At 41.4% G+C, this 7500-nt stretch overlaps 1 protein-coding gene across 1 annotated transcript in view; it reads left to right on the forward strand.

Moving 5' to 3' along the window:
* The window catches only part of LOC121380377 (deoxyribonuclease-1-like 2), a 79022-nt gene that overhangs the window by 2297 nt on the left and 69225 nt on the right, over positions 1-7500 (forward strand). The window lies entirely within an intron of this gene.

Genomic DNA, 7500 nt, shown 5'->3' on the forward strand with positions numbered 1-7500 from the left:
TATACGGAAGTTCAAAAGTACTGTGCACTTATTTGTTCATAAAAATAGGGTATCTTATACTGATAGAGTTTATTGCACTGTGCCATAAATAGAACTGCGGAGCGTTCTCGGTTCAGTACAGTGACGTAGCCATGGGGGGGGGGGGGGGGGGGGGCAGTACACAAACTAACAACAGGGCTTGAACTTAATAATTTTTCACTGATTGCAATTTTGAGACTGCTTACGTAAATTTTGTAAAAAAAAGTTAATTTTACCCACCCCACCCCACCGCGACGTGATTTTACCAACATTATAATACATGTAATAATAATAATAATAATAATAATAATAATACACAATTATTATTACTATTACTAATTAATGTTAAAAAACTGTCCCTCCCCAATCCCTGGAAATTAGGGGTGATCAGTGGCGTACTCGATATCATTGTTTACTTGGCTGCCAGGTGCCGCCCCCCCACCCCCCACCCCCAATACAAAATCCTGCCTACGCCACTGGTTCAGTATCACGAAATCGAGCGACTTGCTACCTCGAATCATAATTTCATAACCCCTCTCATATCGCCCCATTGGGCTATTTCTCGTCCCAGACAGTGCTCCACGACTGGTGTAACAAAGGCCGTGGCATGTACTATCCTGTCTGTGGAATGGTGCATATGAAATATCCCCTGCTGCTAATCAAAAAGAGTAGTCCACAAAGTGGTAACAGCGAGTTTTTTCTCTCTATATATCTGTGTCCTTAACCATATGTCTGATGCCATATAACCGTAACTAAAATGTGATGAGTGCGTCGTTAAATGAAACATTTCATTCCTTCATAGCCAATGATTAATTAATCAATGTGCTTCAGTGGTGTCGTTAAACAAAACAAACACATTTTTTTTTAACATATAAATGCCCGTGTAAGGTGGTATTTTGACTCTCGTAGAAAACTGACCCCTAGTCACTTTTCTATGTAGGATACTAACGTCTTTGTTGTTGAAAACTGACTCTTTTGCCGTCGAAAAGTGACCGGGGGGTCAGGTTTTTGTTTTACGGGAGTCACGTTTATGGCGCTACGTTTTCGTATCTAGAAAATTTCCATCTTCCGTGTTTATTTCCACAACGCTATCTACACGACAGTAACCGAGAAACTGATATTTCTAGGGAATAAAACTTTAGTCATAACCTCTTCATGTGTCAGTTCACGAGATTAGTGTGGGAGTGTAGGTGTATGTGACTCATAATCATATTATCTCTGTAATCCTTAACCGTATGTCCGACGCCATATTTAATTGCGATTGCGAATAATTTTTTCATGCTCATATACCACTAGAGTTTCCACCATGTTTCTGGATAGCCAGTGACTTGCTCCGGGACAGAACCATATTTAATTGAAATATGTTGTGTGTCGTTAAATGGCCTCAGACCACAATTAATTTCGTTATATGTTTCTATATAGCCTTAGTGGCTATAACATTTTTATAAAAACGCGCTCTGTCACGGATGGTTGACCTAATTATTGACCCAACAAAGTATTATATGACAATATATACATTTGATTTGTACCTAAAAGTACTTTATTGAACCATCTACATAACCACCATATCACACTTATTATTGATATTTTGTAAAAAAAAAATTGCATTATGGGTACGGTCTATAATTCTGAGAAAAATAACGGCTATTTGGAGAGCAGAGGTGTGACGTATTATTTTGATTCACGCGACGGGCATTCCCCGAATAACCGCAGTGCCAAAACGATTTACCAAGCTCATGTAACGAGAACGCTTGACCGTTCTCTGCGACGTAGGGTAAATAGAAGAAGAAAAACCCAATGAAAATAAGTTATTAAAAATTAATAAAAACATGTACTGAATGATATTAACCTTATACCTTAATTTATTTTAGTAACAGAAGCATGTTAAACGTCGACAATCCCGACTAGTTAGGCCTTTGCATCTATAGGTACATTTATCATTAGTCGTACGCGAAAAACTCTAAACATCTGGATCACAGACACCGTAATTTTCCACCTTGTCAAATTCATTATTATACAAAATATGCCATAACAGCTGACCGAGGTCCATATCAGCTGACTTGGGATAGGAATTGTTACATGTTTAAAGAATACTCTGAACTAGACGGTGTTTATATACGATGCGACTATATATACGAAGGCCGTGTCTATAGCCTCCACTAACGAGGGCTGGCTATATTCATAGCAAAAATGTATATAGGCGGTAAATAAGTATATGTATTTGATTGATCCATGTTACCGAACCATCTGGAACAGGAAGAATACATACTAAGTACTGTACGAACAGTGCATTTTCTGAACAGGGGACGGGGTGGGGGAGTATATGAATTTAGCGGACCCTTTTGTGTACGTTTTCCATAGATATATGAATAGCGTCATATTGTCCCTACAGTACTAACAAAAAATTAATTATAATAAATAAATAATAATAAATAACAATAATAATGATGATGATGATGATGATGATGATGAATAAATAAATAAATAAAAATAACAATTACAAATTATCAGCGGCTGAAATAGATTAACTGAAAGAGAAACTAACTACGGACAGTACACAAACTAACAACAGGGCTTGAACTTAATAATTTATGACTGATTGCAATTTTGCTTACGTAAATTTTGTAAAAAAGTTAATTTTACCCACCCCACCGCGACGTGATTTTACCAACATTATAATACATGTAATAATAATAATAATAATAATAATAATAATAATAATAATACACAATTATTATTACTATTACTACTATTACTACTGTAACGATAGTTCGTAATCACATAGACACGCATACAAGTATACAAGATGGTGGAAGTTTTATTAACCCTTTTGTGTACAAGTGTATGACGTCATATATTAGCCGTATCACGTGATACGCACAGTTCACATGTAGATGTTTATAATCATGACATCTCCCCTCATAAACAAGTTTAGTTAAATGTCAAAGTGTTTTATATCAGAAGTTTAACTGTCTTTGAATCTAAGTGGGACCTTGACCTCGCGGCCTGATCTGGTGGTGATTCTCGACGGGGTGCTACTCTCAGGGGTGGTAACATTAGATGAGAAAGTCTCAGCTGCAGGTTCGGTCTCTGGCAGCGGATTCTCGATGTCCGGAGCAGGTTCGGCTTGTTCATCATTGTCAGGAACTTTCATCAGATGGCAGCGGTTCCTGCGCAGTACTCCTTTTGGTGTAGCAACGAGATAAGAGCGTGGAGTAGTACAGTTTTTCTCCACCACACCGGGATAGTTCCAGTCTTTCTGTATATCCAGTTTCACTTTGACTTTGTCGCCAGGCTTCAGTTCTGGGAGCGGTCTTGCAGAGTGGCGTTTGTCATAGTGGTACCTGTAGGCATTCTTGGCTGCTTTGTCTGACTCTTGCACTTGTACAGGATCTGCTTTCCCTGGATACAATTTCTGCTGCAGGGAAGGAAGTTTGGTTCTCAGTTGTCTTCCCATGAGAAGATGAGCAGGTCTATATCCAATGGCTTCAATAGGAGTTGAGCGATAGTTCAACAGGGCTAGAGTGGGGTCACTCTGTTTCAGGATACGTTTAGCTGTTTGGACAGCTCTTTCAGCTTCACCATTTGCCTGAGGGAATCGAGGACTGCTCGTAGTGTGTGAAAATCCGTAACTTTCACTAAAGTCCTTGAAGTCCTTGGATGAGAACTGAGGTCCGTTGTCACTTACTACTTCTTTTGGAATTCCGAACCGTGCGAATACCGACTGCAACTTCAGGATTACACTTCTGCTGGTGGTCGATGGCAGGTGAAGGATTTCGATAAAGCGAGAGTAGTAGTCAACTACGACAAGGAAGTGCTTCTCCTGGTGTTCACACAGGTCCATCCCAAGTTTCTCCCATGGTGCAGGTGGTAGCAGTGTTGTCTTCAGAGGTTCTTTGCGATGTGCTGGTCGGTTGTTCTGGCAGAACTCGCAAGATTCCACGCAACGTTTAATGTCTTTCCCAACACCGGGACGATTTCTGCACTTGGTCACACCTTGGTGTCCTTCATGTAGGCAGTTCAGGATCTCTTTCCGCATTGCCTTTGGAATCACAATACGGTCATTGAATGTAACAAGTCCGTTGCACACACTCAAATGGCTTCTGTCTCTGTAGTATGACCCCAAGCTCGCTCTTATGTTCTGACTGTGGCTGGGCCATCCATCAATGATGCACGACGTCAACAAGTGCATTTCGGGATCCTCTTTTGTGGCTTCCCGGATTCTTTCCAGCTTCACGTCAGACACGGGTAGGTTGACTTCAAACGAGTCAATGTGTGATGTGACTTCGTTCTCCAGTTCAGATGATTCTGGTTTACCGACCGGAAATCTTGATAGTGTGTCAGCGACAACCAAACTCTTGCAAGGCATGTGGTCTGCTACAGGAGTGAACTTCATCATCCTGATGAGTAGTCTCTGTATTCTGGGTGGTACTTGGTCGATGTCTTTCTTGTTGATGATGGGTACCAGTGGCTTGTGGTCCGTGATCAGCCGAAAGCGTTCAAGTCCAATGAGGTATTTCTGGAATTTCTCACAAGTCCAGACACTAGCGAGACACTCTTTTTCGATCTGAGCGTAACGCTTTTCCGTATCACTCAGAGTTCTAGAGCAAAAGGCAACAGGCTTCAACTCTGTTCCATGTTCTTGTAGAAGTATCCCTCCGATGCCGTAGCTGCTTGCGTCTGCACTCACGATGACAGGCTTTGTCACATCGTAGAACGCATGGTTCGGTGGTGAGGAAATCTGCTTCTTCACGTTCTGGAAGGCTTCTTTCTGACTGTGATCCCATGTCCACACAGTATCAGATCTCAGCAGACTGTTTAGCGGCTGAAGGATGTCTGAGAGGTTTGGCACATACTTTCCCAGAAAGTTCACCATACCAAGAAACTGTTTTAGCTCGGACACATTTGTTGGAGCTTTCATGTCATTGATTGCCACAACCTTCTTTGGATCAGGTAGGGTTCCTTTGCCTGTGATCACGTTGCCGAGAAATTCCACACTTTCCTGGTGGAAGATGCATTTTGCTTTGTTCAGTTTCATTCCTGAAGACTTGATTCTTGCGAGGACCTGGTCCAGTCTGGAGTCATGCTCTTCTGTTGAACTGCCCCAGATGACGATGTTATCTGTGGAGACTTCTACTCCGATAATTCCGCAGAGAAGTTCCTTCATCTTGCGTTGACAAATCTCTCTGGCACTTGTAATTCCAAATGGCAGTCTTTTGAAGTAGAATCGTCCGAATGGAGTTATGAAAGTTGTCAGCTTTGCACTCTCTGGTTCAAGTTCAAATTGTCAGAAGCAGTTGGACAAGTCTAACTTGGAGAAGACTTTTGCCTCCGCCATCTTCGCGGATATGTCATCCAATGTCGGTAGGATCTATGTCTCGCGAACTACAGCTTCGTTCAGTCTTTTCAGATCCACACAGATTCTGAGACTTCCATTCTTCTTGGTTGCTGGCACAATTGGAGCACACCATTCTGTAGCTTCTGTGATACTGGCAATAACATCGTTTTCTTCCATCCTCTTCAGCTTGGCTTCCACTTTTGGTAGCATAGGAATGGCGATCCGCCGCGCTGTTTGGACGCTGTATGGTTGAGCATTGTCTTTCAGTTTGATCTTGATGGGTTCCCCCTTCATCAGACCAATGTCATCAAACACATCGTTGGTAACTTCTTTGACCCTTTTGACGAATCCCATTCTTGATGCTGCACTTCTGCCGAGTAGACAGTCAACTGCATTCGACACGACGAAGATCCTGATGTTGTGAACCTGTTGTCTTACATTGACTCTGGCAATGAACTGACCTATGCACGACAGCAATCCTCCAGGACTGTTCAGACGAATCTTCGTACTCAGCAGTTTTGGTCGCGGACGCAATGAGCAGAACACTTTTTCAGAAATCACTGTTGCGTCAGCACCTGTGTCAATCTTAAAGTTCAGGTCTTTTCCACCAATATCCAGGTACACTCTCCACGGTTGTTCATCTTCAGAGGTAGGAGTTTCGATAGTCCCGAGATAGAATTCTTCAATGTCTTCTGTGGACTCGTCAACATCCTCGACAGCGTGAGTGACTTCATGAACGGATTTCGTGAAACATGCCCGTTCGAAATGTTGCATCGAATCGGTTGCATCGTGCACTACTCGCGGGACACTGTTGAGGACCATGCAGGTACGTGCATTTAGAACATGGCTTCAATCCGGTGCCTTTGTTTCCATGGTTACGTGACTGATTCGGTGGTTTACCTCTTCTGGACGTGCCAGGTTTTTCATCTTGTGACTGTAATGTCTTGTATCGTGCACCGTGTGACGATACTGCATCCAAATTCTGTGGATGGTTCAGAGAAACATTCTGCGATTTCACAAGTTCATAGTGGCGTGACATTTCAATGGCAGTGTTCAAGGTTAAATCAGACTTCATTTGCAGTTTCTGCGACAATTCTTTGTCCAAAATTCCGATGACAATTCGATCGCGAATTTGTTCTTCCTTCTTATCACCAAAATCACATTTTTCAGCAATTTGGTAAAGATGTCTGATATAGGCTTCCATACTTTCGTCTGGCATTTGATCGCGTTTGTAGAAACATGCCCTCTCGTAAATAATGTTACGTTTTGGAATGAAATGTTCATCAAATTTCGCCATAACCCTGTCATAGGTATTCTTGTGGCCTACTACTTCGAATGTGAATGATTTGAACACGTTTTCCGATTCACGACCCATAGCGTAGATTAGTGAACTCACTTGAACCTCGCCGTCTTCTTGCTGAGTTTCGTCGCCGTGCGGTACCGTGAAAAACGCTTTTCCACTCCGGCCAGTCATTTGGCCTGTCGAAATTAAACTGCTCAGGTGGGTTAAACTTAGGCATCGTATGGATGTCTTTTTTTCTTTTTTTTTTAGTTTAAATCCAATTTGACACCATGTAACGATAGTTCGTAATCACATAGACACGCGTACAAGTATACAAGATGGTGGAAGTTTTATTGACCCTTTTGTGTACAAGTGTATGACGTCATATATTAGCCGTATCACGTGATACGCACAGTTCACATGTAGATGTTTATAATCATGACAACTACTACTACTACTACTACTACTACTACTACTACTACTACTACTACTACTACTACTATTATTACTATTATTATTATTATCCTACTACTAACTTTTTGGGGTGGAGGGGCGGTGTTTTATCTGGAGGAGTTTTGGCTATAAAAATGCAAGATTAACGTGTGTACACACAAGCACAAACGGCAGGCTGAACTTGTCCCTGCACGTAGAACTGGATTCAACTGGATTAAGTAATAATTAGCCAACCTTTGGACGACAAAACATGCAACAGTACACTGGGTTTTTTTTACGCTATACATTAAAACCGAAATACCACTTTGCGAACCAGTCAAAATAATTTGCACACGCGCCTAATAATAATAATAATAATAATAATAATAAATGGTGAGTTCATGTTCCGACTGTTTATTATTTTATTTCA

The sequence above is a fragment of the Gigantopelta aegis genome, chromosome 9 (assembly GCF_016097555.1).
Source record: "Gigantopelta aegis isolate Gae_Host chromosome 9, Gae_host_genome, whole genome shotgun sequence".
Classification (NCBI taxonomy): domain Eukaryota; kingdom Metazoa; phylum Mollusca; class Gastropoda; order Neomphalida; family Peltospiridae; genus Gigantopelta; species Gigantopelta aegis.